Source organism: Pantherophis guttatus, chromosome 16 (assembly GCF_059756535.1).
Source record: "Pantherophis guttatus breed Tessera chromosome 16, ASM5975653v1, whole genome shotgun sequence".
Taxonomy (NCBI): domain Eukaryota; kingdom Metazoa; phylum Chordata; class Lepidosauria; order Squamata; family Colubridae; genus Pantherophis; species Pantherophis guttatus.
Genome location: NC_142078.1, coordinates 2189479 through 2206614, shown reverse-complemented (window position 1 = coordinate 2206614; position 17136 = coordinate 2189479). Strand labels below are relative to the sequence as shown.

Genomic DNA, 17136 nt, shown 5'->3' with positions numbered 1-17136 from the left:
TCGCCGCCGTCCCCCAGAGCGACCAATCAGCGTCCTCCATTTTCAGTCATCGAGAGTGCGCCTGCGCGATGCCCACTCACTTTCTGTTCTCGTGCGGAGGTGAGGCGGGGGGGGGATTTTCCCTTTGATCTTTGGGGTCCCGTCTTCTCCCCCTCCGCCCCCTCCCCCCCGCATTCAGGCAGGCCGAGGTTGGGGGGCCCCCCTGGGTCTCTGACTCTCCCACCCTTCCCCCAACCGGGGTCTCTCCCTAGGCAAGGCGGGGGGGTGGAAATAAGGGGGGGCACCCAGGCAGGCGGGGCTGAGGGGTCTCCCCTTCCTCCTGGGGGGCTCCAGCCAGGCTCCTCCGTGGCCTCCAAGCAGCGACACCCCCGTCAAGCTCCCTCCCCCCCTTCCTGCTTCCTCCCCCCCAAAAGACCCCTTTGCAAATCTGCAGGAGGGGGAGAAATCCCCCCAGGACCCCCCCCATTAATATGTGGGCCTCTCAGCCTTTGCTGACCCCCCTCAAAGGTAAACCTTTCCCTCCGTTGCCCTCTGGAGGTTGGGGGCCCTTCTGGGTCTCTGGCTTTCCCCCCATCCAGGGCCCCTCCCTGGGGAAGGTGGGGGGTGGAGATCTAGTAGAGGGACGCTCAGGCAGGAGAGAGCTAAAGGGGCCGCAATTTGACATCCTTTTAATGTTCTTCTTGTTTTGCACCAAAGACCTGAGGGGATCTGATGCTGGACGTGTTTTTAGAGGTTTGTAGGAAGTTCCCTTCTCGGCTAACACAATAAGAACAACTGAGCTGGAAGGGACCTTGGAGGTCTTCTAGTCTGACCCCCTGCTCATGCAGGAGGCCTCATCCCAAAGGTGCTTTTTCAAGAGGCAACTGGGCTTCGTTTTTCCTTGAAGACGTTTCACTTCTCATCCTCTTCAGTACCAAAGAAGCTTCTGGGATGAGAAGCGAAACGCCTTCAAAAGAAAAAACCAGAAAGTCCAGTTGCCTCCTGAGCAAAGCACCTTTGGGACAATCCTGATCTGGATGACGGAGAATCTCGACAGACTTTTAGCGATGCAATTTGGGCTGAACCCCCTTTGCATGGTGTGGGAGCAGGAATGGATTTCCAGAGGGAAAAATTGCAGACTGCAAGAACCATTCGCACCACTCGGGTGACCCTGAGGAAACAGATAAACCTCCAGGGGCTTCAGCCACCCTCTCAAAGTTTGGGGATTGAGTGGAAATGTGAGTTGGAAACAGTTGTGGACAATTGGACAGCTTTTCTCCCAAAATGGGCTAGTTTTGCCGAATTGTTGCAGGAAATTTTTTAATTATTATTGAAAAGTTTTACAAAAAAAAATACAGAAATTTTCTTCCCCCCCCCCATGTTCCCCCCACCCTTTCCCCCCCTCATCCCACCCTCCCCCCCAGACTTCCCAGAGCAAAATACAAGGTATTTCATTTAATCAATCATAAACTAGATTAATCTACTTATCCTCAAAGTACTAACTTCCCCCCTGAAACCTTAACTCCACTATAGATAACATAATACTTCTAATACTTAACGTTCATTCGTAACTATTTGATATTTTCTTGTCTGATACTTATTTTGAATATAATCAATCTATCTTCTCCATTCCGATACATATCTTTCTTGTGTGTAGTCCTTCAAATACGCTGAGATTTTCGCCATTTCTGCTAAGTTCGTTACTTTCAGTATCCACTCTTCAATAGTAGGCAAAGAGTCCTTCTTCCAGTATTGCGCTACCAACAGCCTAGCTGCTGATATTGTTCAAAATCAATTTAGTCTCTGATACTGTGCAGTCCGTAGTTATACCCAATAGAAACAATGAGGAGTAAATTTCAACCTTCTTTTCAGAATGTTCTGCATCACCCACCAAATTTTTATCCAAAATGCCTTGATTTTCTTACAGGTCCACCATATATGATAATAGGTTGCATCATTACATTCACATCTCCAACATTTACCTTGCAAATTCGAATACATACATGATAATTTTTTAGGATCTAAGTGCCATCTATAAAATTTATAAAAATTCTCTCTCAAATTTTGTGCTTGCGTAAATTTAACATTTCTGACCCAAATCTTTTCCCACGTTTCCATCATCACTGGTTCCTGAAAATTTTGTGCCCATTTTATCATACAATCCTTAACCAATTCCGTTTCTGAATCTATTTCCAATAATGCATTATACAACCTTTTAATATGCATCTGACTTTGAACTCGAATCTGTTTCACCAAATTTTCCTCATTTTGCCTAACACCAATTTTTTGATCTTCCCTCCATCTAGCTTGAAGCTGACCATACTGAAACCAAGTATAAATTATCCCTTCTTCTTTTAGTTCATCTAGAGATTTCAATTGCAACTTACCCCTTTCCAAAAGAAGAAGCTCTTTATAAATAATCACCTCTATTTTTTGCTCTATACTTATATTTTCTATTGCATGTCTGGGATTTGCCCATATAGGTATCTTATAGTTCAGTTTGTACTTTTGGTAGTTGGTACTTTTTCCAAACCCTCAACAATGCATTTCTGAGTATATGACCCTTAAACACTTTATCCACTTTTTTTTCATATAACAAATAAGCATGCCATCCATATAACAAATCATAACCTTCTATGTTTAACATTCTTCAGTTAAGTTAAACCAATCACTAATTTGTGATAAAGCTGTTGCTTCATAATACAATCTTAAATTAGGCATTTTAAGACCTCCTCTCTCACGTATATCCTGCATAATTTTCAGTTTCACTCTTGGTTTCTTCCCAGCCCAAATGAAAGTATTAACCCCTTTCTGCTATTCCATCAAATGTCCATCTTTTTTAAGCACTGGTATCATTTGGAACAAAAATAAAAACCTAGGTAAAACATTCATTTTTATTGCTGCTATCCTTCCCAGTAGTGATAGTTGTAACTTTTTCCAATTTTCCATTTCTTTCTGTACTTTTTGCCAAAGAATTTCGTAATTATTTTTAAACAATTTTGTGTTTGAGGCTGCAATATATACTCCTAGATACTTAACCTTTTTAACTACTTCAAACCCCGTTATTCTCCCTAAGTCTTCTCTGAGTTATGGACATATTTTTAGTTATCATCTTTGTCTTGTGAAGATTTACTTTATCCAGATACTTTGCCATATTGAGCTACTATGTCCAACATATAGGGAGCCGCTTCTATAGCTTGAGATAAAGTAAAAACCAGGTCATCTGCAAACGCTCTTAGTCTATAATCCTGCTGTCTAATTACAATTCCTTTTATTTTATCAGAATCACGTAACTTATTCAACAAAAATAAACAACAATGGCGACAAGGGACAACCCTGCCTCGTACCTTTCTCAATTTTAAACACATCTGTTAAACCTCCATTAATTATTATTTGTGCTGTTTGTTCCTGATATATTGCTCTAATTGAATGTATGAAATACTCTCCAAAGTGCATTTTTTCTATTATTTTAAACAGGAATTGCCAGTTCAATCGATCAAATGCTTTCTCTGCATCCAAGAATATGAATGCTGCAGGGACCTGGTTATTTTTTTCCAAATATTCCAATAAGTTTATAATTTATCTAACATTATATTTCATCTGTCTCCCTTTTATAAAACCTGATTGGTCATTGTAAATAACTTGTTGCATAACTGGCATTAATCTATTCGCTAATATCTTAGCAAAATTTTTATAATCCATGTTCAAAAGTGAAAAAATTTTCAGGTTTGATAGTTTTGATCTTCCTTCGGAATCAATGAAACAAAAGCTGTTCTCCAAGAGGGTGGAACTCCTCCCCCTAATTGAATTTTACAAAATAGAGCTCTAAGCGGCTCTACCATTTCAAGCTGTAAATTCTTATAATAAACAGCTGTTAATCCATCTGTTCCTGGAGCTTTCCCTGTTTTTAACTGCTTAATTGCCGCAACGATTTCCTCAGAAGTTATTGGTTGATTCAATCCTTCCCTCTGTTCCAACGTTAATTCCAAAATATTCCCTTCCTTTAAATATCTATCTATATCTATACCTTGTATTGAGTCACTAGCATATAACTTTGTATAAAATTCCAAAAAAGCCTTTTTAATCATGTTCTGTTGGTAAACTTCCTTACCTCTATATTCTATCTTACTAATGACTCGTGATTTCTGTTTTTTCCTCAACATGTAGGCCAACCACCTACCTGGTTTATTGGAATTACAAAATGTATTATGTTTAGCATATTGTAAGCTAGTTGCCACCTGATCAGCCATTAACATATTAAATTGCCCTCGTAGTATATCTATTGTTTCTTTTACTTTCTTATCTCCTGGATTAAATATAAGTAATTGTTCTTTCTTTTTTATTTCTTCCTCTATCTCTTTACGCTTCTTTTGTTGTTTTAGTCTATATTTATTGTTCATATGTATTAACATACCCCTCATATAAGCCTTGCTAGCATCCCACACCATTTCCATAGGGGTACCCTTATTCATATTAATAACAAAAAAATCTTTCATTTGTTTTTTAAGCTCTTTGACATTTTCTTCATATCTAAATAAGTTTTCATTTAACCTCCAAGACCTCCTTTCTCCCCTCTCCTGTTCAAATTCCACCCAAACCGGACTATGATCAGTTAAAGTTCTTGGACATATCTTCGTCTTCTTCACCCTGGAAATAAAATCATTTGTGGTTAGTATAAAATCAATCCTGGAGAAGGATTGATGTCTATCAGAAAAAAAAGTAAAATCTTTTTCCTCCAGGTTACGTTCTCTCCAGATATCTCTCAGTTCTATATCTTCCATCATACCAAAAAAAGATTTAGGTAGTTTTGCACGTGTTGAAATCTTTGATAAGCTTTTTTTATCTTTCTGTGTGTCAATTACTCCATTCCAATCACCCATTAATATAAAAGATTTATAGGCCCATTGTATTATTTTAGTATGTAAAAATTTATAAAACTTGTCTTGTTGCTGATTAGGGACATATATTCCAATAAAAAGCATTTTTCCAGTCTGTGTTAATAATTCAATTGCAATATATCTTCCTTGATCATCTGCCTCAATTATAGTCTCTAATTTGCCAGGCAGAGTAGTTTTTTTTCTCTTTCCTCCACAAACTCTCAGTTCCCAGCAGTTAATAGGCAGCTAATCCACTCTCCCAGCGCAAAGTTCTCAAGCACTTTATTTTCTGGCTTTCACTTTCAAAACCATAACAAAGACGCCATCTTCCGCCTCCAGCTCAATAAGATTCAAATTGAAGTAACTTTGGAGTTAAGCTCTGTACTTTTAAGGCTTGTTCTCCTGTTTTCCGCTCTGCCTGCGCTTGTAGTCAATCAAACTAACTTAAAAGCAGGATCGGATCGCGGCTTCTCACTCTGCTTTCGCAGAGTCGTCCTGGCTCCGGAGCTTCTTGGCGGGCTGGCTGGGGAGCTCTCATCCTTCAAGCCTCTGGAAATGTTCCAGAGGGCTTTTGGGGAGCTCTACTCTCGCCCACCGGCTCTCCTCTCCTTCTTTTCCAGAAGGAGAGTTTTTCAGCCGCTAGACAGCCGGTTTGCGCTGTCAAAGCGGCTTTTACGGAGACGCAGGGCTGGCAGTCCTAAAACACCGTCCACGGAGTCTGCGGTGCCAACCGGAAGTCCCTTGCAGGAAAATTTTTGACCTCTGTGGGTTCGAATTTGCGGGCTATTTTGGATTATTTTTAAAGCACTGTACAGATAGTCCTTTTTTTTTCTTTTTTTTTTTAAATTTGATTTATATGCTGCCCTTCTCCAGAGACTCAGGGTGGCTTACAATGCATTAAGCAGTAGCCTTCATACGTTTGTATATTTATACAAAGTCAGCTTATTGCCCCCACAAACTGGGTCCTCATTTAACCTACCTTAGAAAGGATGGAAGGCTGAGTCAACCTTGAGCCTGGTGTGATTCGAACTTGCAGTAATTACAGACAGGTGGTGTTAATCACAATGCTTTTAGTCTGCTGAGCTACCAGGCCCCTTGACCTACAACTATTTGCTTAGTGATTTAGTGAAGTTTTAGCAGCACTGAAAAAAGTGGCCTTGACCAGTTTTCACACTTACGACTGTTCCAGCATCCCCGTGGTCATGTGGTCCACATCCAGGCATTTAGCATGTATTTATGATGGCTGCACTGTGCCAGTGTCATATCATCACCATTTGTAACCTTCTCAGCTGGTGTCCCACAAAGTCATTGGAGGATTCACATAACAACTTCACAACTCACTTCACAACTGTAGGATATGACCTGCCAATTATGGCAAAAAATGGGGTGCAGCAAATGTCAAGAACAGAAATTTTTTTCTCAATTCTGATTGTAGATCTAGTTAGTACTACCTGTACAGTTTGGGGGCAATATATCCAACCGTCATGAACGATAACCGCAAAATACATCCCAGAGACAGTAAGAGGATTAAGTCAGCCAAGCCCTCCCCCCCAGCTGCCTTGCCAGCCCCTCCACAGACCCCCCCCACACACACACACATGGATTCATCTTCTCCTTTCTCATCCCTCCTCCTCCTTATCTCTCCACCTACACATCAACACCCAAAGTATGAAGAAGAAACAGAGGGAACATGACAGTTTGGGGGCAATATATCCAACCGTCATGAACGATAACCGCAAAATACATCCCAGAGACAGTAAGCAGGATTAATTCACCCAGCTCCCCCCACAGCTGCCTTGCCAGCCCCTCCACAGACCCCCCACATACATACACATGGATTCATCTTCTCCTTTCTCATCGGAGGGAATGTTGGGAGTCCCAGTCTGTGGGGGTCTCTTTTGGGTCCACAAGAGGCAGGGGCCTGGGCCTGGGCCTGGGCCTCCCCTGTGGGGAAGGGGACGCAGCCGTGACCCTCGCCTCTTTCTTCCCTACAGGAGGACGGAGGATGGCGGCGGATGCAGGAAAGAGGCGCTGGCCAAGAGGAGGAGGAGGAAGGTGGGCCCCGCGGAGCAGCCCTGACCGGCCCAAGCGCGGCTTCTCCGGGAGACGGCAGGGCTCCGGGGCTGCAGGAGAGATGAGCCCAGGGGGAGCCCGGGAAAGGCGGCTGCCTGGAGGGCGATGCGGGGAGGAGGAAACAGGCGGAGACCCCGAGATGGGCTTGGAGGGCGGAGGCTCCTTCGGAAGATTCCCAAAGCCCCGAAGGATCCATGAGGGAGGAAAGAAACATAAGTGCCCGGAATGTCAAAAATCCTTCAAAAGTAATGCAAATCTTGAAAGACATGTAAGGATGCACACAGGAGAAAAACCTCATAAGTGTCTGGAGTGTGGAAAGAGCTTCAATCAGAGAGGAAGTCTTTACGTGCATCAAAAAATCCATTCAGGAGAGAAACCGTATCAGTGCCTGGAGTGTGGAACAAGTTTCAGTCAGAGAGGAAAACTTTTCCGGCATCAAACAATCCATTTAGGAGAAAAACCACATAAATGTCTTGATTGTGGAAACAGCTTCAGTAGGAGAGAAAGTCTTTACGTGCATCAAAAAATCCATTCAGGAGAGAAACCGTATCAGTGCCTGGAGTGTGGAAAGAGTTTCACTCAGAGAGGAGAACTTTCCCAGCATCAAACAATCCATACAGGAGAAAAGCCACATAAATGTCTTGATTGTGGAAAGAGCTTCAGTAGGAGAGGAAGTCTTTACCTGCATCAAAAAATCCATTCAGGAGAGAAACCCTTTCAGTGCCTGGAGTGTGGAAAGAGTTTCAGTCAGAAAGGACAACTTTCCCATCATCAAACAATCCATTTAGAAGAAAAACCACATAAATGTCTTGATTGTGGAAAGAGCTTCAGTAGGAGAGGAAATCTGTATGGACATCAAAGAATTCACACAGGAGAAAAGCCACATAAATGTCTGGAATGTGGAAAGAGCTTCAATCAGAGAGGAAATCTTTACATGCATCAAAGAATTCACACAGGAGAGTAACCACATAAATGCCTTGAGTGTGGAAAGAGCTATATTGGGCGTAGTAGCGTCAATCGACACCAAAGAATTCACGTGGGAGAAAAATGATAAACACACCTGAGTGTGAGAAGACCTTCAGTCACGGTGTATCTCGGGAATTGAATTGTATATTTAATTTGGCTAAGTGTGAATAGACACACTCGGAATTCACCTGGTGCAAATTCATGATCATTATAATAATTCCAATAAGAGGAATTATTGCTCTTTACTCCAAATGATTAAAGAAGACAATAAAGGTAAATAATAACTGCCAAATAAAGGACTTTCTCAGGCTGAATAATAAAGGACTTTTTCAATTGTACATGCTAGATGTTTCAACTGGTCTAAATTGTACCTTTTCACAAGAGACATGCCATTTCCCATGTGAATGTTCTTTTAATGCAAGGCTCATTTCAGTGGTTATGCTTAATATTATGGGATGTTACTGTCCATGTCTCTGATATAACTGTAATTGAGCAGGATGATTTCTTCCAAGGTGGATTTCATTTAAATCACGTTGATTTAAATCATTATATAAATCACTATTAAAAAGATTTAAATCAACTTTTTAAATCATAATTTTTAAAAAGCAACTGTCATGTCTGTCCCGCAGCAGCTCCTCCTCTGAGCCACTGTTGACTCGCCGACAGTCCCATTCATTTTAATAGGGCGGCTGGTGATGCATCAGTGACACAACCAGGTGAGGGACGTGGCTGGCAGCAGGTGAGTGGATGCCCTCTCACAGGCCCTGCCATGATGGATCTGAAATGACAGCTGCTCTTTAATGTTATATTTATAAGCTGCTTAGAAGGTTTCACTTCCATTTTTATGCTTGCCCTTCCCCCTCACACTTAGAGGCTGAGGGTACAGATGCATTTCTCTTCAAACAATCATACAGTTTGTAGTCTACATACAGTATATTTGAAGAAAAATGGGGAAAAGGAATATTCCTGCCCTTGCTTTATGAGTTATCTCATGGTTACTGTGAAACTCTGTGGATGTATCAATGCAGTGCATATTATTTCAGCTTGCGATACTTGGATTCATTGAATGAATTTTCCAAAAATGTAAATATTGCAGAATATACAGCTTCATGGTACATAAATAAGCTCTATTTCAACCTGAATAAACTAAATTATTAATGTATCTTAAATGGAAAATTATCTTTATGATTCTTGATGAACGTATCTTTTCTTTTATGTACGCTGACAGCATATGCACCAAGACAAATTCCTTTGTCCAATCACACTTGGCCAATAAAAAATTCTATTCCATTCTATTTGAATAGAATAGAAATCCCAATGGGATTTTTATCCCAAAAGCATTTTATTCAAATAAATTTGATAAAAAATAACAAAAAACTCCCATTTAAATCAAAATTATGACTTTTTTTAATTTATTTTTTTAATCAATTTTTATCCACCCTTACTTCTTCCATGCAATCAACTCTCATATTTTTTCTATTGCATAGAGTATAAAAAGAAATCCGATTCTGTGTCCTAGATTCCCTCTTTTCATTAAGGGAAATCTTGTTGCTACAATACTCTAATAAATTGCCTTTAAATAGTCATCCCACTCAGTGCCTAAGTGAAGCAAGTGTGCCGTGGCTGAATCTAGGGCTAATTTGGCCTCCATTGTTGGGGGTGTGAACTGTCCATACCATGTAAGACCCTCCCCAGACACCAGAAACTCTTGTCAATTGGATTCTCTCAACGGTCCCCTTGTCTTCCAGCAGAAACTGCTAAAGGGACTCTCTAAGGCCAAGGAAGCTTTGTGAGATACGAGCCAGATTCTCAAAGGGCCTCCAGCCTTTCAGCCTTCAACACCCGGCTTTTCCCCAGGCGCTGGGAGATCAGACAAGGAGAAGAAGGCATGGATTGGCGCCTGGCTTTTCTTTGTTTTCATTTTCCATGTTTTAAGGTGTTGTATTGTTTTTAAAACAGCTTTTGGGGAGCTGCAGTGAGTTGACTGAATGATGGGCAGTTAAAAGAATGATTTAAATGACTCATTGGGGACCTCTTTGATCCCCCACGAGGTGCAGAGACTGGGTGTCCCCCAGTTGTCAGGATAAAGTCCCCCATTACTAGGCTTTCTCTTCATCAGCTAAATCGGCGTCCGCCTTCCTTCAAGCAGCCAGAGGGCGCCTGCACAAGTCCCGAGTCCCATGTAGAGGTGAGGCAGGGGGGGCTCCCTTTCATCTTTGGGGTCCGGTCTCTCCTTCGGGGGGCCCCTCCCGCATTCTGACAGGCAGAGGTTGAGGGGCCCTTCTGGGACTGGGACTCCCCCCCCTTCCAGGCTCCCTCCCTAGGCAAGGTGGGGGGGGAGGTTGGAGGGGCACCCAGGCAGGTAAGAGGCCAAATGGGCATTTTCACCCTTGCAATACAACTCTGGTAAATTGGCTGCAAATAGAGGGAAGATTTCCCAGAGTCCAGGAGCCCTTCAGAAACCAACCCACCTCTTGGAAGGCACCTTCACTCTGATAACTGACGGTAACTGGCAGTTGAGCCTGCATGGGTGAGGTCATGAAGCCCTCAGAATTCCCCCAGAGATGGCAGGCCTCCCTTGGCCTCCTCCCAAGGCTCACCTGCTCCGCCTTTTCCACACCCACCAGTGCCAGGCAAATGTCTGAAGGAGGCGACCAAACCAATCACTCAAGCTGCCCAGTTCTCCTATTTTGGCACAAAAGGCAGATTTTTGTACGTAGACTGCCTCTGTCAAGGGAAGCTCCACTCTATTTTTTTTTTTTTTTTGAGAAAAAAATTTCTTTTTATTTTTAAAGAAACAATTCATCATTAATCAATCAGTGTAACATCTTGGTACAAAATTTATTTAAAAATTTAAACAAAGTTTATCTTCGAACATTTTTGCCAATCTTTCTGGTGACATGTTTTATAGATGGCACATGTCATCGGAAATAGATTGGAAAAAATGTTCAAAGATAAATCAGCTAAACGTGGGAAATACTACCAGACATCGGGATCCTATTATCACATGTGGTGGACATGTCCAGAAACGAGAAATTATTGGGCACAATAATCACAATAATCACAAAAACTGATACAGCAACACATTGATCTTAAACCGGAGCTGTTCCTGTTGGGTATTTTACCGGAGAAATTTAGTAGAGAAAATACATATTTGATTATACATGTAATAAAGGCAGCAAGAATGGTATTTGCACAAAATTGGGAAGCAGAAAAAATTCCTACAAAGGGAGAGCTAATTAAGAAAATATTAGAATGTGCAGAAATGAGTAGATTAATATTAGCAATTAGTGGGAAGGAAGAATCGGAGTGTTACAGCATATGGGGGAAATTTTATCAATGGATAGAGACTGAATATAGACAATAGGCAATGTAAAAATAAGAAATATGGGGGAAATATATTTATTTCATACATTAAATTCACAATACATTAAATTCAAATGTAAGAAGAAAGATAATTATGTATTAAGAAAATGATGATACATGTTGAATATGATGACACGGAAGCTCCACTCATTAATGTAGCTCTGGATAAACTTCCCATCACACCCTTTGTGTTGCCATGTTGTTTTGTGCTTTTTTCCATCATCCCAGGTGAGCTCCCTCCATTATTTCTGCTTAGGTGAGGCATCTTTTTCTGAATTTCAAAGTAATACAGCAATCCAGGACAAAATCCTGTCTCCCTTGAACGAGTTCTACCAAAACAAATTATTGCCTAGCTTTGAAGGGAAAAAATAATAAGGATATAATAAATAATACTAGAATATGATATACACTGGTATACCAGATTCTGTAACCATTGAGGTTCCTGTAATATATATATATGCCTTTGCATTAGTATCACATATATTATGCCTTTATGTATCTCCTGTAACAAACACATTCTGTTATTAGGCCTCTGTAAGGTATCTGGTATTTGTCAAACATTTGTTCCTGCCATTTGATCTGAACCCATATCCATCTTCTTCCTTTTTTTCTCCTGCCATCTAAGAGCATGGTAGGCATCTCAGCTGGAACTCCAGACATCATCATCCGAGGGATAATTTACACTTCAGCCCTAACTTCCACCTTTGATCTGTTCCCTGCAGCCCAGGGGGCCAAATGAGCAATTGGGAGAACAAAGGAAGAGATAAGGCTAATTGGGAGGCTTCTATTCCCTTGCAAGGCAACAAGGAATACACAAAGCTAAACTAGGAGGCCAGAATTGGGTACTAAGCTGATGTCTCTGAGGGTGTAAAAGGACGCCATACCTTCCCCAAGGGGTGCCTATCTCTTCGCATGCATTGTATCTGTATGTTCCGGATATAGTCCCACCCAGTATTTTGTTTTTGGCCATTAAAAAAATCTGCTTTTTTTTGCAAGCCTCGTCTTGAGTCTCTCTCTTTGGCATTCTGGTGACTCAAGTATATTTTGGGACCTTACAGCTTAATGATGCTGAACCCCCAAAGCACATGAGCCTCTTTTGGCCAAGTTCCAAATGTTGAGGGATCCAGCAGTTAAAGGGATCCAGAAAGAAACCAACTTGGATCCTATCAAAATTGCATGATTTCCTGCTCCCTTTTTCCCACAATAATGTATTGGAATGAGAGGAAATTCACCAGCAGGAACCATTGGCAGGAGGTTCTGACCCTCCAGTCCTCTAACTGGAGCTGGTCTGCTTTTATGCAGGGATTCTTATATCTAGGAACAAGAATTGTCCTGCATCAAATAGACTCCATGTAGTTGCTATTTAAAAGCACACTTCTGAGTCACACATAGCGACTTTATGTATTTATTTTTTACAAATAAGGTGGAGAACACATGCAGCAAAATGAAGGAGAACGCCTGCAAGAAGCCAAGGTCTTCTAGCAATGGTGACACCTTCCTCCTCTCTTCCAACAACAACCCTGTGAGGTGGGCTAGACAGAAAGTGGGGCTGATTCAAACTGGAACTCTGATTTTCTTATCCAAGAAAATGAAGGGGAATATTTGGAGCTGAGGGTTGAACTGAGGGGTCTCTGGAGCTCTCTGAGCCCCCCTCCCTTCTAGCCATGAGGAAGGAAGCTACTTTGGGCAATGAAACGTCTGCAAGAAGAGAAGCCCCCAGGAGCCCCTCCCCCTCCCATCCAGCACAGCTTCCTCCTCTCTTCCCCCAACAACAGCCCTGTGAGGTGGGCTGGACTGAAAAGGGAGCTGTGCAACCCTTGAACTCAGGGTCTCTTCTTTCTCCCCTCCCAGCCTTCATCCCTGGCTCCCCTTCAGAGGTTGCTAGGAGGCCACAGACCCAGAAGAGCCCCTGACCTCCCCCTCCCTCAATACAGAGGGGGGGAGGGGGGGAGAGCGGACCCCAAAGTTCAAGGGGAGCCCCGCCCCACTTCCACGTCCTCGGCAACTGCGCAAGCGCCATCTGGTTGATTGGAGGAAGTCGGACGCCGATTAGTCGCTCTCAGGATGGCGGTGAATGGCAGGAGGATTCCGTGGGGCGGAGCCTCCAAAGGAAAAAGCGGAACTTGTGGAAAAGAGGGCATGAAGCCTCCACTTCCGGAAACAAACCGGGCAACGAGGAAGCTGTCTGAATCGGCGACAGAGGAGCGCGGATGATGGAGGTTGGGCGCAGGGGATGCTGGGAGTTGAAGTCCGGGAGGGTCTCTCCGGATAAGGCAGGCCTGGGAGCCCGAGGCCTAATCTTGAGGGCGGGGAGGGAGACGGGAGGCTGGGAAGGAGGCCGTGTCCGCTTGGCGAATGCCCTGGAGGCCCGTGGGAGGCGGGGGCTTGGGCCTGGGCGTCCCCTGCGGGGAATGGGAGGCAGCCGTGACCCTCTTCTCTTTCTCCCCTGCAGGAGGACGGAGGATGGCGGCGGATGCAGGAAAGAGGCGCCGCCCAGGAGGAGGAGGAGGAGGAGAGCGGGCCCCACGGAGCAGCCCTGACCGGTCCCAGCGCGGCTTCCCCGGGAGACGGCGGGGAAAGGCCAGGGGGCTCCAGGGCTGCAGGAGGGAGGAGCCCAGGGGGAGCCCGGGAAAGGCGGCTGCCTGGAGGGCGATGCGGGGAGGAGGAAATGGGCGGAGACCCCGAGACGGGCCTGGAGGGCGGAGGCTTCTTCCGAAGACCCCCAAAGCCCCGAAGGATCCAGGAGGGAGGAAGGAAACATCAGTGCCCGGAATGTGGAAAATCCTTCAAAAGAATTGCCCATCTTGAAAGTCATTTAAGGATCCACACAGGAGAAAAACCTCAGAAGTTCCTGGAGTGTGGAAAGAGCTTCAGTTGGAGGAGGAAACTTTATACACATCAAAGGATCCACTGGGGAGAGAAACCACATAAATGTCTTGATTGTGGAAAGAGCTTCAGTAGGAGAGGGACTCTGCACAGACATCAAAGGATCCACTCAGGAGAGAAAACGGATCAGTGCCGAGAGTGTGGAAAGAGTTTCAGTCAGAATGGAAAACTTTCCCAGCATCAAAGAATCCATTCAGGAGAAAAACCACATAAATGTCTGGAGTGTGGAAAGAGCTTCAGTAGGAGAGGAACTCTGTATGAACATCAAACAATTCACACAGGAGAAAAGCCACATAAATGTCTGGAGTGTGGAAAGAGCTTCAATCAGAGAGGAAATCTTTACATGCATCAAAGAATCCACTGGGGTGAGAAACCGTATCAGTGCCTAGAGTGTGGAAAGAGCTTCAGTAGGAGAGGAAGTCTGCACAGACATCAAACAATCCATTCAGGAGAAAAACCACATAAATGTCTTGATTGTGGAAAGAGCTTCAGTAGGAGAGGAAGTCTGCACATACATCAAAGAATCCACACAGGAGAAAAACCACATAAATGTCTGGAGTGTGGAAAGAGCTTCAATCAGAGAGGAAATCTTTACATGCATCAAAGAATCCATTCAGGAGAGAAACCGTATCAGTGCCTGGTGTGTGGAGAGAGTTTCAGTCAGAGAGGAAAATTTTCCGAGCATCAAAGAATCCATTCAGGAGAAAAACCACATAAATGTCTTGATTGTGGAAAGAGCTTCAGTAGGAGAGGAAGTCTGCACAGACATCAAAGAATCCACACAGGAGAAAAACCACATAAATGTCTGGAGTGTGGAAAGAGCTTCAATCAGAGAGGAAATCTTTACATGCATCAAAGAATCCATTCAGGAGAGAAACCGTATCAGTGCCTGGAGTGTGGAGAGAGTTTCAGTCAGAGAGGAAAATTTTCCGAGCATCAAAGAATCCATTCAGGAGAGAAACCGTATCAGTGCCTGGAGTGTGGAAAGAGTTTCAGTCAGAGGGAAAAACTTTCCCAGCATCAAACAATCCATTCAGGAGAAAAACCACATAAATGTCTTGATTGTGGAAAGAGCTTCAGTAGAAGAGGAAGTCTGCACAGACATCAAAGAATCCACACAGGAGAAAAACCACATAAATGTCTTGATTGTGGAAAGAGCTTCAATCAGAGAGGAACTCTTTATAGACATCAAAGAATCCACTCAGGAGAGAAACCTCATAAATGCCTGGAGTGTGGAAAGAGCTATACTGAGCGTAGTAGCCTCAATCGACACCAAAGAATTCATGTGGGAGAAAAATGATAAACACACCTGAATGTGAGAAGATCTTCAGTCACGGTGTATCTCGGGAATTGAATTGTATATTTAATTTGGCTAAGTGTGAATAGACAAACTCGGAATTCACCTGGTGCAAATTCATGATCATTATAATAATTCCAAGAAGAAGAATTATTGCTCTTTACTCCAAATGATTAAAGAAGACAATAAGGATAAATAATAACTGCCAAATAAAGGACTTTCTCAGGCTGAATAATAAAGGACTTTTTCAATTGTACATGCTAGATGTTTCAACTGGTCTAAATTGTACCTTTTCCCAACAGACATGCCATTTCCCATGTGAATGTTCTTTTAATGCAAGGCTCGTTTCAGTGGTTATGCTTAATATTATGGGATGTTACTGTCCATGTCTCTGATATAACCGTAATTAAGCAGGATGATTTCTTCCAAGGTGGATTTCATTTAAATCACGTTGATTTAAATCATGTCAATTTAAAGTATTATATAAATCCCTATTAAAAAGATTTAAATCAATTTTTTATATCATAATTTTTAAAAAGCAACTGTCATGTCTGTCCCGCAGCAGCTCCTCCTCTGAGCCACTGTTGACTCGCCGACAGTCCCATTCATTTTAATAGGACGGCTGGTGATGCATCAGTGACACAACCAGGTGAGGGACGTGGCTGGCAGCAGGTGAGTGGATGCCCTCTCACAGGCCCTGCCATGATGGATCTGAAATGACAGCTGCTCTTTAATGTTACATTTATAAGCTGCTTAGAAGGTTTCACTTCCATTTTTACTGCTTGCCCTTCCCCCTCACACTTAGAGGCTGAGGGTACAGATGCATTTCTTTCCAAAGAATCATACAGTTTGTAGTCTACATACAGTATATTTGAAGAAAAATGGGGAAAAGGAATATTCCTGCCCTTGCTTTATGAGTTATCTCATGGTTACTGTGAAACTCTGTGGATGTATCAATGCAGTGCATGTTATTTCAGCTTTCAGTGCTTGGATTCATTGAATGAGTTTACCAGAAATGTAAATATTGCAGAATAAACAGCTTCATGGTACATAAATAAGCTCCATTTCAACCTGAATAAACTAAATTATTAATGTATTTTAAATGGAAAATTATCTTTTTGATTCTTAATGAATGTATCTTTTCTTCTTTAGATTTAGAACAAACTAAATGGGATGGTTTTGTTATTTTTTATCGAATTTATTTCAATAAAATGTTTTTGGGATAAAAATCCCAATTGGGATTTCAATTCTATTATATTCTAATGGAATGGAAGGGAAGGGAAGTGAATACAATACAATACAATACAATAGTGAATAGAATAGAATAGAATAGAATAGAATAGAATAGAATAGAATAGAATAGAATAGAATAGAATAGAATAGAATAGAAATCCCAATTGGGATTTTTATCCCAAAAACATTTTATTGAAATAAATTTGATAAAAAATAACAAAAAAATCCATTTAAATCAAAATTATGATTTATTTATATGTTTAATCAATTTTAATCCACCCTTATTTCTTCCATGCAATCAACTCTTATTTTGTACTTTTTCTATTGTATGGAGTATAAAAAGAAACCCGATTCTGTGTCCTGGATTCCCTCTTTTCATTAAGGTAAATCTCTTTGCTACAATATTCTAATAAGTTGCCTTTAAATAGTCATCCCACTCAGTGCCTAATTGAAGCAAGT

At 42.3% G+C, this 17136-nt stretch overlaps 1 protein-coding gene and 1 pseudogene across 2 annotated transcripts in view; one reads left to right on the top strand and one right to left on the bottom strand.

Moving 5' to 3' along the window:
* Positions 1–17136, bottom strand: part of LOC117671291 (uncharacterized) — a 39356-nt gene that overhangs the window by 6180 nt on the left and 16040 nt on the right. The gene's annotated exons all lie outside the window — the stretch shown is intronic.
* On the top strand, positions 3–16547 carry LOC117671295 (uncharacterized; annotated as a pseudogene). The gene is made up of 3 exons (XR_015730198.1): positions 3–99; positions 6851–7965; positions 14005–16547. The product of XR_015730198.1 is annotated as an uncharacterized LOC117671295 (transcript).